The 16,404-nt window shown below is 33.6% G+C and overlaps 1 long non-coding RNA gene across 1 annotated transcript; it reads left to right on the top strand.

Annotated features, from left to right (window-relative positions):
* The first annotated feature begins 2,769 nt into the window (after positions 1-2,769).
* LOC111829062 lies at positions 2,770-3,388 on the top strand. Its single transcript, XR_002832638.1, has 2 exons — positions 2,770-2,900; positions 3,168-3,388. It is a non-coding gene; the product is annotated as an uncharacterized LOC111829062 (long non-coding RNA).
* Positions 3,389-16,404: the final 13,016 nt, after the last annotated feature.

Here is a 16,404-nt window from a genome sequence, read left to right as displayed (position 1 = left end):
TTCCGATACCTTTGTGACATCCACAAAAACCATACATCTTTGTTTCTCTTTATCAAAAGACGTTAAATACACATTCTCATCCTCATCATCATAAATCGTACACTTTTCCCTCTCATTCAGTTATGCCAATAGCGGATAGTAGCTCAACTCTAATTTAACGTGGCTCTCAACATATCCAACATACTATACATCCGACCTTCACACTTAAAATGTATGCTAATGCTTTCGCTCATTGTATCCTGCCAAAAAAAAAAAATCAATTAGTAATACTACTAGTTCGACTGCATTAATCAGTATTACCAGTTTTACTAGTTTTACCGTAATACTAACTTGATCAGTTTTACTAATTGTACCAGTTTTACTAGTTATACTCAAAATCTAATCGAAGGTTTCGGGTTCTAAACTCTGAAATTCAAGACGAATCAAACTCTAATATTCATTCTAATCAACTAAATAGCTTAATCAATCCAGAACCCATGGTAAAACATCCAATGTGCTAAGGATTAATCTTCTCAACCAAAAACCAATCAAATTTCAAAAATCTATACAAATATCAAGCTTATAGTTGAAGAATGTACCTGCATTTTGGAGCTTTGTACAGCTCAAAGAGAAGAAGAAACGATGGGCTTCCGACGTCGCCGGAATCGACAGTTCTGGCAGCAAAAACCAAGCACGGCGTCGGGTTTTGGAGGAGAAGGCGGACGAGGGCGAGGGGAGGCCCAAACTGATTTTTTATTTTCTCTTATTTTTTTGTTTTTCTTAATTAAACTAAATAAAATAAAAAGAAAATAAAGAAGGGTAGTTTTGGAATAACACATTTGGTTTAATGAAGGAAGGGTATGTAGAATAAAAAGGGAGATAAGAGATTTAAATTCCAAAAAAAGAAGACATGAGAGATGTTCTCTCAATATCCACAAACTCAATATGGATTGAGTCATTCCAAAAAATCGATAAAACCACCACTTAGACCTTCTGAGGGGATAATGAATCTATGACGATAGCTGAGTTCGTGTCCTAGATCATTTACATACTGATAGCCGTTTTTAGTTTCTATGAGGAACAAGATATCATGTTTAGAAGACTTCGTGATATCTTTCAGATATAGAATTGTCAGGGGTTTCTCTTTTTTTTTTCTTTTTTTTTGAACACTGTCAGGGGTTTCTCTTTAAGCCTTGACAATTCCAATGCAAAATCCTCATTAAGAAAGGGTGGTTTAGGGGTTTCCACCCTCCCCTGACTCTGAAAGTTTCCTTTGATTCTTGGTTTTGATGTTGAAGCTTGGTCTTCATCTGGCATATCCTCACCTTTTCTCTTTAAACCTCTTTTATGTATCTTTGTTGTCAACATGATTCCCTTCTTGTACTTCTGGATCAATCTGATTTATAAAGTCTTCATAAAAATTTGATCAATGTTGTTGAAGCATGTTACATGGAAATTCAGGCTAAGTGATAAAAGAAGCTTCTTTCATAACCTTTGCCGAAAGTTTAATCTTCAATTTCTGCTGCTATTGCTTTTCCTTTTGCATCAACCCCTGGTTTAAATGTAGCTCCATATTCATTGATAGTAATGGGTTCAATATCATGGGATATAAACATGTGATTAACCTCTCTTGGTCTAGGAGGCAGCATTGACTTGAGATTACATGCTTCTTGAGTCGTAGAATCTATATCCTCACTCATATTCGCATCATCCCCTTGAGAGTCTCCATGAAGCGGCTTTGGAGCGTTTCAAATTGATTCATCATCAATTTGAGGAATTGAGAAAGTATAAGTGCACACTAATTCCTCATGGCGTAGAAATCCACTTTGGAAGCAAAATTTACATAGTTTTGGGAAGATGAATCTTATCATTACTAAGGGTTCTCTTGGACTGAAATCAATATACCTGACAAAGATGAGTCGATCATCAATCTTGATAGTGAACTTGGCCCAAACTTCACTTACAAAATTTTTGTTGGTTCCTGAAATCTTACTCTATCGATATGTCAAAGTACACCTACTACTTCATGGACGACTGCATTAGATCTGAATTCTTCAGGAATATTCAGAATTTTAACCCAAAGTTTGGAAGATAACGTCTTGTACAACTTTCCATAGCCACCATCCAAAGATTATAATGCCAGGGTCCATTTTCTGAAATTGTCATAAGATGATGCTTCCCTTTGAACAAGAATTGAACCATGCCATCATCATTTATTTGGCTTGTAACTTGTCCCTGCAAATTCCAAGCTTTTGGAAGAGGTTCTTTCATCCCTACCAATTTCTGATGCTTCAGATTTAAACATTTCACTACTATACTGAGTCGATTGATATTCTCTCGGAACCGCATAGCTTCTTGAGACATCTTTAGAGGTGTTCTGTCAATATTCAAGTTAAGATTTTGCATCGCTTCCCATAAATCCTTAGCCATGTTCTCTATAGGTCTTGATCTAGGAATACAACACGAATAGAGATGAAGACCGGCAACACTACCGGAAGTAAAGATCCGCAACAAAACAGAAGCTAATCCGCTGAATTCGAACGTTGTAATTAGTCTTGGGCATACGGTCAGACCAAACAAACCGACCCCAGAGAACCGAATGTTTTGGTTATCGGCACCAAAAAACCAAAAGATATTGACCCGATCGGCCATGTTTTTCAGAGGATTTGGATGTCGGTGAGTTAAAGTTAATCGGAGCCAATCGGTTTATCCTAAACCAAAATTTTACAGCTACACTATATAAGGATAATGATGCATTAACCCTAATATTTATGTTTAGATCTGCTTCTTGGTTGTTGCGGCCGAAGAAAAATAAAAACTTCTTTCATCTTCTTTACTTCATCCATTCATCTTCGTCACTTTATCAATTCATTCTTTATTCTCACAGTCTCTTAGGACCCTTAACTGCAAATTTATGAACGGTATGGGCTTCTTGTTTCTCCTTAGTCCCTAATTCGTTTAATACTTTAATTCCTTGGTGACTTTGTCTGTAATTTCTTCTCTGTCTCTACAAACTCTGATCTTTCTTCTCTGTCTCTACAAACTCTGATCTTTCTTCTCTTTGATCTCTTTTTTTTAATGGATTTTACCGAGTGTATTAATTAGTTTGTTTTTTATTTTATTTATGCATCTGTGTTTTCTGGAAGTTTTTATCTAGATCTAATGCTTAAAATTTCTTATTTTTGTAGATGGATTCTCAAAACATGTCAACAACAATGAGAAAGAATGTGATGAACTTGGAATCATAGATACAACAGTTCAAGCAGCGGAGCGTCGATCGTCGTCACAATTGTTTTTTGGTTGAAAACCTATATCTAGGTGGATTTGGGCTTGGTTACCATTATTTGATTTGGGCTTGATATTTTATTATGACCTCTTAACTTTGTTAAATAGGCTGTTGTTATTGGGATTTTACCTTGAAATATTTTTAAATAAAAAATGTAAACCAAAAAAACCCAAATTAAAAAACAATTGGTCCAAATTAGGAACTTTAAATTTAGCTAAAAGTCGATCCGAACAAACCGACCTGAACCAAATTTTAATTCGGGCTATTCGGTGAGAGTATTTGGAAACCGAATTTCCTCTAAACTGAATAACCCGACCCAAACAAGCCGTCTAAACCGAACGCTCATGGCTAGTTGTAATACACAATTTCATAACTTCAAATATAGAAGAAGAAAATATCTCTCTCTCTCTCTCTCTCTCTTTCATCTTTTTTACTCTATATCCTAATCATTTACAATTCTAGATGTATCAAATTTCTTTCAATTATTTATTACATAAATAAACTAGATAAGGGCCCGCGAAAAAACTCGGATTAAAATTTATGTTTTCACGTATGAACTAAAAATATTGCATGTGTTAAATTTTGGAAAATCATAACATTTTTAAAAAGTATTTAAATCAATATTAATTGAATATCATATGTTCTAATATAGATTAGGGCACGTCTAATAGACGAATTATTTAGTTTCAAAATAAAATTAAAATTAAATATTATATCCAAAGTATTAAAAAAGAGAAATTGATATCAATAACCTTTTTATGATACCCTCTTTTAAAAATACCCTCTTTTTTTGCTATTTTCATTTTTGCCCTCTCTTAAATTTTAATAGCCATTTTCTTGTAAAGAATATTTCTTTCTTCTTCATGGGCTAGAATAAAGGAGGGTAATTTAGTCAATTTGTACATTGAAGAGAGTATTTTTGAAAATGGACACCTAGAGAGGGTACTTGTAGAAAAGGGTATTATAAAAAGGTTAGTTGTGCAAATCCCCCAAAAAAAATCAGATCTTAAATTATTTTTTTCTTGTTGAACAAAATAATTTATGTATCATACATATTCAAAAATCGTTATTAAAAAATTATTGATTACCCAAAAAATTGTGGAGAATTTTTGAGAAATGCCCATTTTGGTGTATCACTTTCTATCCATTTTCAATAAAACCCTTTTTCAAATATGAAAAATTACAAACTTTTATATGGTTTATAAGGTACTACTGAGAGTCTCGATCCGAATATTAATAATGTTTTAAAAGGTTCTAAACGGCTTTTATAAGGGTTTATAAGGTTTTTAAAAGGTTTACAAATTTGTTAAAGGTTTTTAAATAGTTTTTAAAAGGTTTTTATATGGTATTTCTGAAATATATATATATATATATATAAATTTACACACATATAAAGATAGTTTGTGTCGAATTATCAATTTTAAAACGCTATTGAAAAAAATTAATTGATTTTGGTTAATTGGGTAGAATTATGTAGTTTGAGTGGAATTTGATAAAATATATGTCGTATAGGTGGAATTAGGCAGAGGCTGGAAGTATAGGGGGAACCTAGTTGAAACGGTATATTACAGGGGGACTAGTACAGCCAGCCCTAAGCTTACACATATCTTTTGATAAATTGTTTTAGTGATTTTTTGATAAAATTTGAAAGAGGGGTATTTCTAAAAAGTGGTATTGGAAAAGGGGTAATTTTGAAATTATTTTTCATAATATCACTATTACCAAATTTTTCAAAAAACTTAATTTAGATATTATACCCCTAAACATGATTATACCATTATCCTAAAAATGTTTTTTCCTAACTTCTAGGTTTTTAAAAACTTATTCTCGCATGTTTTTTACTTGGGAGATTTGCACAACTAACCTTTATTATCATACCATTTTCTACAAATACCCTCTTTAGGTGTTCATTTTCAAAAATACCCTCTTCAATGTACAAATGACTAAATTACCCTCCTTTATTATAACTCATGATGAAAAAGGAATATTCTTTCCAACAAAAAGAATATTCCTTCCGAAAAACTTCCCGCCAAATTTTCCCGCCAAAAATTTTCGGCAAAAAATTTCCCGCCAAAAATTTTCCCGCAAAAATAAATTTCCCGCCAAAAATTTTCCGACAAAAATTTTCCCGCCAAAAAATTTCAGCCAAAAATTTTCCGCAATTTCTTAAAAAAACCTTGTAAATATTTATAAATCCCTTAAAAAATCCTTTAAAAACCCTTGTAAATCTTTTAAAAGTCATCCAAAACCTTTCAAAACTTGAGTAAACCTTTTAAAATCATTGTAAATCATTTTATAACATTTATAAACACTTGTAAATCCCTTTAAACCACTTATAACCGTGATAAATCATTTAATAAAAACTTTTGTAAACTTCTAAAACCCGTTAAAAACCCTTTTAAATCCTTAAAACCCATTTTAAAGAACTTGTAATATCTTTAAAAACTTTTGTAAACCCTTCAAAAACCTTTGTAAACTTCTAAAACCCTTTAAAACTTCTTGTAAATCCTTTAAAACTATTTTTAAATCTTTGTATGCATTTAAATATACTTTTAAATCCTTTTAAAAACACTTGTAAATCCTTTTAAAAAACCTTTAAAAATCCTTGTAATTTTTTAAAATCCTTTAAAAATTCTTGTAAATCCTTTTAAAACTGTTATAAACTTATAAAACTTTTAAAAACCATTGTAAATCATTTAAAAACCATTTAAAAACCTTTGTAGGCTTCTAAAACTCCTTAAAACCATTACATATCTTTAAAAACCATTTAAAAAGGAAAAAAGATACCTAGCTACACGAAGTATGCTATAATACATGGCCACACATTCGAAGTTTAAAAATGTATCTACAACTACACAAACTATATGTATCGCATGCCCACATATACGAACTATATATAATCATGTCGTCAACATCACAAACATATTTTTCCGGTACATTTTTCGTCGGAATTCGGCGTTGACCAGTTTGACCGACGTTGACCAACATAAATATTTTTTAAAAAACATTTTTCTAGATTTTTAATATTTAAAAATTATGTTCTTGAATCATTTATAATATTGTATGATACAAAAAATAAATAAAATATTCAATATAAAAATATTTTGTATATATATTCAATGCATTGATTTTTATAATTAGTTAGTTTCGATAATTTCAAAACTAAACTAAAAAAAATTAATTAGGTAAAATAATTGTTAATAAAAATAACACGTAAAAATAAATAAAAAATCACAATGTTTCCTTTTAATATTTATAAGATAGACGATCTAACGATTTTTATAACTAGTAGAATAAAATTCACACATAATTGGATTGATTCTAATTTTTTAATATTTAAAATTCACATATTATATATTAAATATTCGAATATTAAATCAAATGATATTTGTGTCCAAATATTTTTGAAAATAGGAAAAGTGCACCGGAAAAAAATGTTTGTGATGTTGGCGACATGACTACATATAGTTCGTATATGTGGGCATGCAATGCATATAGTTTGTGTAGTTAGGGATACATTTTTAAACTTCAGATGTGTGAACATGTATTGTAACTTAGTTCATGTAGCTAGATATCTTTTTTCCATTTAAAAACTCTTGTTAATCCCTTTAAAAACCCTTGTAAACCCTTTAAAAGACCCTTTAAAAAATCTTGTAAACCCTTTAAAAAAATTTGGCGGGAAAATTTTGAAAAAAATATTTTTTTTTTGCGGAAAAATTTTTGCGGAAATTTTTTGGCGGGAAAATTTTTTCTTTGAAACTTTTTTGGCGGGAAAATTTTGGCGGGAAAGTTTTTGGCAGGAAATTTGGGGGGGGGGAATTTTTGGAAGGAATATTCCTTCCTTTGGGAAAGAATATTCTTTCAAATAAGGGTAAAATAGCCATTAAAAATTAAGAGAGGGCAAAAATGAAAATGGTAAAAAAAGAGGGTATTTTTAAAAGAGGGTATCATAAAAAGGTTATTGGTATCAATTTCTCTTTTTACTTAGCAATTTATTGTATTTCTTATATTATTACCAACTTTGAGGGTAAAGTTCTTATTTATTGTGAAGTGACTTTAGGGGGGGTTATTGGTTATAGGATTTGTAAATCCACCTAGAATTTGTAAATCCTTATTATTTATAAAATCAAAATACATGGATTTTGAAATAACATGTTTTATCCTTGGATTTGAATCCTTCTATTTTACTCTATCAAATCCTTTCAAATCCATTTAAAACATACTGCGGATTTTAAAATCCAAAAACAAATCACTAAACGAATAACATTGGATTTTAACTAGTATTTATAAATCATACAACCAATAACACATGATTTTGATAGTTATTTTAAAATCAATGATTGAATAACATAGGATTTTTGTTTGGATTTCCAAATCCATCAAAATCAATGATCCAATAACCCCCCTTAGTATAGTGGCAAATGATAAGTCCACTAATGGACAGACACCATCACACTAGGGATCGAGTCCTGCTCCCTACATATTTGTAGGGATTAGGCTAATGGGCCGGCCAGTTGTGGCCTAATGTTGACAAAAACAAAAAAAAATTCTTCGGTATTAACATTAACCTAGAAAAATGAGTTATAGTGTCATTGAAATAAGCATTAAGAAATCTTTTTAAATTTGAAAGTATACAACGTCACCTATTTGAAAATATATATATATATATATATATGTATTTTGGAAATCATTATACTACGAATTATATTAGCTTTTATTGTCCTTATTTTAAGTTAATAATGTATCTTTTTAGTTCCCTTTCATTCACCCTTCTTGTTTTAGCCAATGAGATTGAACTATAACATATTACATTTAAATATAAATAAAAAATTAAACAATTATAACATATTAAAAATAGTAAAAACATTTAATAAACACATTTATTTTGTTAAACCCATAATCTCGCTTAATTGTACCATCTAAATTTTAATTCTCTTTTATAAATTGAAACATATAAATAATCTTGGGCGTGTTCGTTTGGTCGCCGCCGGCGGTTGCGGCAGTGGTAGCGGTTGCGGCAAACGCAACGTTTTTAATCGCAGAACGTTGCGTTCGCCGCTGCGGCAACCTGCGGCGACCAAACGAACAACAATTTTTGCCGCCGCCGCAGCTGCACGTACCTGCGGCGACCAAACGAACACGCCCCTTGTATAAATTGTGTAATCTAAACTCTACTCCTATTCTACAACTAATTAAGAGAGGAGAAAAAGGTATCCATATGAGGTAAGTTTCTCTCCCAGGTACTCTTCCCGGTGCAGCTAAAAGCAGAATGGAGCGAGGCTTTTAACCAGATCTCACCAAACCACATAGCCAAAAAGGTAATATCCAGCAGTCTCAAACCAGTGAAATGCTTTTCCCCATCAGTCGTTGTGTCCCCTCCCCTTCCCTGCTATCATCTTCAATCTCTCAAGCATTCTCCCCTACTAAAGTTAAGCTCATCCCTTCCTCTTAACTGACCTTTAAGATGTTTTCTACAGCTGGCTTGTCTCATCCCGTGTTAGCACCTGTGTTTTTTGTGAAGTCTCTAACCTCCTCATCATGTATGCCCCCAAAACCCTGGATTGTGTTGATTATAAAACTTTTCCCCCTACTCTTATAATGGATAATCGTATACCATCCCACCTTCAAGGTAAAGCCGTTGACAGAGGATTCAGAGAACTCTTTAACCCTCATTGGCCAGCTCACTTACCCTGCAAGCCAGAGACTTTGGGCTTCGTTCCCCTTCCTTGCAAACCGCTGGAATCTCAAAGGTAAAACCTATGGAGCATATCTTCGTCATGGAATCTTCCAATTCGTATTTGATTTGAAGAAGACCTCCAACTAGTGCTTGACAACAGACCCCTCCACTTTGATTAGTGGATGGTTATCCTGCAAAAATGGGAACCAATCGTCTCTAAAAACTTCCCCTCAATGATATATTTCTAGGTTGAAGTCCAAAGCTTAGCAAAACACTACTGGAAGACTGAAATGCTTCTAAGTATTGGTGATGAGATAGGAGAAGTCATGGAAATGGATATTTCTCCCTCTTTTGTCAAGATCAAGATCATGCTTGATGGCCTCTAACAAAAGAAACGGTTATTGAGTTTGGAGATGGTAATGAAGCTTAAGTTTTTCTTGAGTACAACCACCTCAAAAACCATCCAAATTGATTTTGGCCTTCACCTTCTCCAACTCTTCCATCGTCAACTGGTGTGTCATGTACTTCCACTTGTGTTTTGGATCCAGCTGTTAAGATATCTCCCACAACCCCAACACCTTTAGAATCTCTTGTCTCACTAACACCCCATTCATAATGGCAACAAATTCGTTTTTTTTTGTGATTCCAGAACTAGAGCTACCACCACCAATAAACACTCCCGCTCTTGGTAGGTCATCAACAACTCTTTTACGACGATCACCGAACCTAACAAACATGTTAAGTCCTCTGTTGGACCGAATGTATCTCTTATAATACCCTAACCTAACGTGACTAGTAACCATGACGGAGGGGGGGGGGGTTCTTATGCCTATAGAGAACATCATATGTTCAAGAGGAAAATAGCTTAGAAACGCCTTCTCATTACTCACTTCAAATTCCAGCATGACAGATGTCGTGAAATCTTCCAACCATGTCCCAATAGGAACCACACGTAATGCTTTTATGTTGATCTACTTCAAATTCCCACTTCCCTTCGGCAGAACATGATGCGGACATCGAAACCAGAATCAACTTGGAGCAAACCATCCCACACACCAAACCGATTCACATGGAGCATTTTGGAGAATGCTTTCCTATATGGAGTGCTGAAGAAGCTCAAGGCCTGGGGTTAATTATTCACCAGCAAATTAACCCTAAGAAGACCAATGGTTGAGGAGGAATCATTTACCAAACAACTGATTCGACGATGGTACATCCTGACGTACGAGTTGAAGTACTCCCGGACGGACCTGAAGTACTCGTTGACGAACCTGAAGTAGTACAAGACCAGATGAAATTATTCAAAGAAGTTTTTCTTGTACCACGTAATGGTGTGTATGGACATTTGAACTGGAGCCTATAGGCTCATATCACACAAGAGTTGGTGCACGTCATCTCACATGATCTTTATGGAGCTTAAAATGGATGTTTCCTTAAATGGTTCATTCCAAATATTCCCATGGCGACCTGGAGAGTTTCCATATCATTTAGAAGCTTCACTACACCCTCTAGAATGCACCACACCACACTTGATCAGGAGGATCAAGTCTGAGCTCTACTTACCTTATTTGGACCCGTTTGGCATCAACACACAATGGCTCTTTCCTTCTTTGTTTGTGTGCGTGTTTAAGGATCTTTCTAACATCAAGAAGCTCCCAAGACACTCAACATATCCCCCAAAACCGTCCAGATATAAGCCCAATCATATCTCCCCTCTTTAGCCAAGGATTCCACCATAAAGTCTCCAACGGCTAGTTTTCGATCACATATCTTATTTGTTTGTTTAGATTTTAGAATGTTGTACTCAGCCCTATATAAGCTGATCATTAGTCACATTGTAAAAACACCCTTGATCATTTAAAAGTAATAACAAAGTTTCTTTTTGTCAAAGTTCAAGTCTTTGTCATTGTTATTCATTAGTCTTAAGTGAGTGAGTCTCTTAAGTCTATTGGAATCTGCGGATTAAGTTGGTTGAGTGATTCAACATCCTTTATTCGTCCATTGATCGAGTGAGTCGATTATCCCATTGATTGAGCGAGTCAATCACCTGAACTATCCCCTGTACCACCCCTTGATTCACGAGAGAGTGCTTCTGGCCAGCTCGTAAATTCCACCTTCCGCAAGCTAAGCTTGGAATCTCTTGATTATCAAGTGATCTAAAGTTGGAGTGATTCCAATCTTGCATCATCTGGTATCAGAGCTTCAAAAGCTCCTATTCCCAAGGTTGTTTCTTTTCAACCTATATTTCTTTTTATTTTGCTTTTTCTGTTAATTATTTTTATTATATAAAAAAAACTAAAAATTTTGTTTCTTGCTTTATTCTTATAGATTCGCTTCAGTACCTTGTTTCAAAAAACCAAAAAACAAAAATATTTGCCTTAGTTTATTATTTATTTTTGATTTATTAATAGAAAAAGCCATAAAAATCATATCTCTTTTATTTTTAAATTAATTTTCGTAATTTTATTTTTATAAAATCAGAAAATAAAAATAAAATTGTTTTTTCGATTTTGCTATTTGAAATTTTCGAATTTATTTGAAGAAAAAAAAATCCATATTTCTTTTAACCATTTATTTGTTATTTCCTTTCTTGTTTTATCTTTGTTTGATACGTTCTTAATCTTTTTCTCTTTCTTTTGCTTTGTGCAAGAGAATATTGAAGGATTGTAGGCATGGAAGATTATTCAGAAGAAGAAGCAAGTCAATATGAGTCTAGTCTCATTGGATTCGAACACGACGAACTAAGCCATAATTGGTTTGATGAAGAAGCTAACTACGATGCACCACCATGGCCTGGAGATGAATGCTCTAATTCTGAGTTTGAGAGTGAAACGGAGCCACCAGATCATTCCCTAGAGGCCACTGGCCACCAAGATTGGTACAACGAAGAGTACGATCAAGCGAGTGAAGCTGAAAAAATCCATGGAGATGATACATGGCGTGGAGATGATGTTACTCAAATCAGCAATGAAGAGGAGTCATGTTGTGAGGAGACTGATTCTCAGTTCAATCAAGAAAAAGAAGACCTACATCATGAGGAAGAAGAGAGACCATGGTGTGAGATACCTTACTCCGACCATGAGGAAGATTACCGAGGAGAAATTGAATCTCAATTCAGTTTAGAACAATATGAAGCAAGTCTTGGTTATAATTCAGAACTTGAAGAAGATTTTGATGAAGAGCATGAAGCCGTAAGTGAGGCTGGAAGAGATGATTCAGAAGGAGAGTTTGTCAAAGAAGATGAAGAAGTAAGCAAGGTTGTAAGAGATGAGTCCCTTTACATTAATTTTGCAGGCCATCACCAAGGTCCAGAAGCATATTTGCGTTGGCAACAAGACATGGAAAATTGGTTATCATCTAATCAAATTCCAGAGGAGGAGAAGACGGTTTATGCGGAGGATACTTTAACCGAGGATGCGTTTAGGCGTTGGGAACAAGATGCATACATTCGTCTTGAATATGATGAACCAGAAGCTTCTTGGGAAGAAATGAAGCAACTTTTGTATAAAGATTTCATGGAAGATGAAAGCGACATGCGTCAATACAATTTACGCATCTACACTAATCCCGAGCCAAGAAGATGGATCCTAGCAACTCCGAAGTCTACACCTAAGAGAGCTTTAATCCCCAAGCCAAAGATGACAACTACAACTACTCTAAAGGAGAAGAGTGAGTCTAAGTCAGCAGCTAATACAAGGAAAGATGAGACAAATTCAAACCCTCGAATTATTGCTACAATCCCGAATGCAAACTCATTGCGTGACTCACAAGGCAAAGGAACTCAAGGTAAGTCTTCTAATCTTTGTAAGTTAAAAGAAGTTATATGTTATAGGTGTCATAAGAGAGGACATTTTACTGCAAATTGTTCAACTAGAAAAGTAGGAAGGTTAAAAACTATAGAGTTTTAACCGAATGCTAGTCTAGCTACAACAAGTTTAGAAAATTCCAGTTCTTGTATGATACACTTGCTCTTGTCAAAGAATGTTGATTCAGGTCAGAATATAGAGCACAAGGATAAAGAAGTTGAAAGAATTATGAGCATTGAGAAGCAACCATTAGAACTATTAGTAAGTGGAACTTATAACCTTATTCGATATTGGAATAATTCCACCATTCATCGTTGCTTTATCTTTTCTGTTTTTAATAATTCAACTTCACGTATAATGCACTTGATTTTATTGCCAAGTCTCTAGAAAGATACAGGAACCATAGAAGCATACAATGGCCATCAAGAAACTACATCCAAAAGGAGTTTAAATTTGGAGAAAACGGAGAAACTAGCAAGGCGTGATAACATGCACCCATATTCAAAGCTTTGATCGTGTTTCTCAGCCGCTAAAGAAGAAGAAGATGTTGACTTCAACAATATCTTGCTGGCAGAAGAACCACCTGATGCACTACGCATAACCAAGTCACAACAATACCAAGGTAAGACCATAAACTCTCAAAATCGAATGAAGGATAACTTGCTCTCTCTTGGTGCAGATTGTACAGTTTCGAGGTCGAAACTTTTTCAAGAGAGAGGGTATGATGCGGACATCGAAACCATAATAAACCGGGAGCAAACCAGCCCACACACCAAACCGATTCACATGGAGCATTTTGGAGAATGCTTGCCTATATGGAGTGCTGAACAAGCTCAAGGCCTAGGGTTAATTATTCACCAGCAAATTAACCCTAAGAAGACCAATGGTTCAGGAGGAATCATTTACCAAGCAACTGATTCGACGATGGTACATCCTGACGTACGAGCTGAAGTACATCCGGACGGACCTGAAGTACGCATTGACGAACCTGAAGTAGTACAAGACCAGATGAAGTTATTCAAAGAAGTTTTTCTTGTACCACGTAATGGTGTGTATGGACATTTGAACTGCAGCCTAGAAGACACTTTACACCATTCAAGGCCCATATCACACAAGAGTTGGTGCACCTCATCTCACATGATCTTTATGGAGCTTAAAATGGATGTTTCCTTAAATAGATCATTCCAAATATTCTCATGGTGACCTGGAGAGTTTCCATATCATTTAGAAGCTTCACTACACCCTCTAGGATGCACCACACCACACTTGATCAGGAGGATCAAGTCTGAGCTCTACTTACCTTATTTGGACCCGTTTGGCATCAACACACAACAGCTCCTTCCTTCTTTGTTTGTGTGCGTGTTTAAGGATCTTTCCAGATATAAGCCCAATCATATCTCCCCTCTTTGGCCAAGGATTCCAGCATAAAGACTCCAACGGCTAGTTTTCGATCACATATCTTATTTGATTGTTTAGATTTTAGAATGTTGTACTCAGCCCTATATAAGCTGATCATTAGTCACATTGTAAAAACACCCTGATCATTTAAAAGTAATAGCAAAGTTTCTTTTTGTCAAAAAGTCTTTGTCATTGTTATTCATTAGTCTTAAGTGAGTGAGTCTCTTAAGTCTATAGGAATCTGCGGATTAAGTTTGTTGAGTGATTCAACATCCTTTATTCGTCCATTGATCGAGTGAGTCGATTATCCTATTGATTGAGCGAGTCAATCACCTGAACTATCCCCTGTACCACCCCTTGATTCACGAGAGAGCGCTTCTGGCCAGCTCGTGAATTCCACCTTCCGCAAGCTAAGCTTGGAATCTCTTGATTATCAAGTGATCTAAAGTTGGAGTGATTCCAATCTTGCATCAGAACAATACCAATCACCACTGTATAATCATCCAAAAATTCATGTTGGAAAAAACGTATTCTATTATCAACATAGACAACGAACACAATGATAAAAACAAAAACAAAAACAAAACATACAATGGATTTACTCACATCTTCGTCCATCTATGCACTCCTATGCTTATCCACAATTTATATGTTTCGAAAGCAAATTTTTTTTTTTTACTTCCCAGTAAACTAGATATTAAGCTTCTCCCCCAAAATCAGATCTTGTTAACAATCACCTAAAACCTTTCAGCTTTCCTGATAAACACAGCCACAAAAACGATAATTTTTACCTTTTTCAAGATCGGACGACTTCTATTAAAGTTCAAATCTTGATATGTAACTATTCAACCGAAACAAAACTATATTAACGGAACTACATCTATAATCCCAACAACCCGTTTCCTACGTCCTTTTCTTTATGCAGGTAAATTTGTCCCCTTAATTTCCACTTTTTTATTGCACACTATTAAATACCAAACAAAAGTACACCACTTACGAGAAGTGTGCTACTCTACTCATAGTTTTGGTTAAAGTGTGTTACTTTGTAATTGATCCATAATTTAATTACAAGTACAAAATTCTGAATATATATTTATTTTTTGTGATTTTCTATTTTTATTTATTTAAAAAAATAGACGTGTCACATTCCGACATCTAAAGTTTTACTTGACATATATAACTATCACGTAAGTTAGTAAATATAAAAACCAAGTTTTATATATAAGGTAATATTTTATATGTATTACATATGCAGAATGGTTTTATGATAGGTTTATAAATTTAATTTTAAAATATAGTATATCTTAAATTTACACATGTCACTACACAAAAAACAAGTGTATTGTATCATTTATTTTAAGTGTTTGCATTACTTATAAGTGATACAAAAGCATTTTACATCACATATATAATCGATACTAATATTGTTGATGCAAATAATTAACATCGGTTAATTATCAACTGATAAAAATATTTTTTTTTGTAACGGTTTTTATAATTGAAATCAATAATGTGTCAATTACCAACAAATAATACTATGGTTTATATCAATTTGTAAAAGTGATGTTATTATTTGTATCGGTTATAATAATCGATGTCAGTTATATATATATATATAATTTATAAATAACTGATGTTAAAATTAGTATCTAGATAAATGATTTTAGAGAAATTCTTACTAATAACCTTTTTATGAAACCTTTTTGCAAAACTACCCTTTTTCATTTTCATTTTACCCCTATTTGAAAAAAATATCCCCCAAAATTTTTCCGCCAAAATCTTTCCCGCCAAAAAATTTCTCGACAAAAATTTCCCGCTAAAAATTTTCCCGCCAAAACATTTCCTGCCAACTTTTTTTACAGGGTTTAAAAGGTCTTTTAAAGGGTTTACTAGGGTTTTTAAAGGGATTTACAAGAGTTTTTAAATGGTTCTTAAAAGATTTGTAATGGTTTTAAAGGATTTTAGAAGCTTACAAAGGTTTTTGAATGGTTTTTGAATGATTTACAATGGTTTTTAAAAGTTTTTATAAGTTTATAACAGTTTTAAAAGGATTTACAAGGATTTTTAAACGATTTTGAAAATTTACAAGGATTTTTACAGGTTTTTAAAAAGGATTTACAAGTGTTTTTAAAAGGATTTACAAGTGTTTTTAAAGGCATACAAGGATTTGAAAATGGTTTTAAAAGGATTTACAAGGATTTTAAAAGATTTACAAGGGTTTTTAAAGGATTTTTTAAGGGTTTTAAAAATATTTACAA

Source organism: Capsella rubella, unplaced genomic scaffold, assembly GCF_000375325.1.
Source record: "Capsella rubella cultivar Monte Gargano unplaced genomic scaffold, Caprub1_0 scaffold_8, whole genome shotgun sequence".
Taxonomy (NCBI): Eukaryota; Viridiplantae; Streptophyta; class Magnoliopsida; order Brassicales; family Brassicaceae; genus Capsella; species Capsella rubella.
This window is presented reverse-complemented; position numbering and strand designations above follow the sequence as displayed.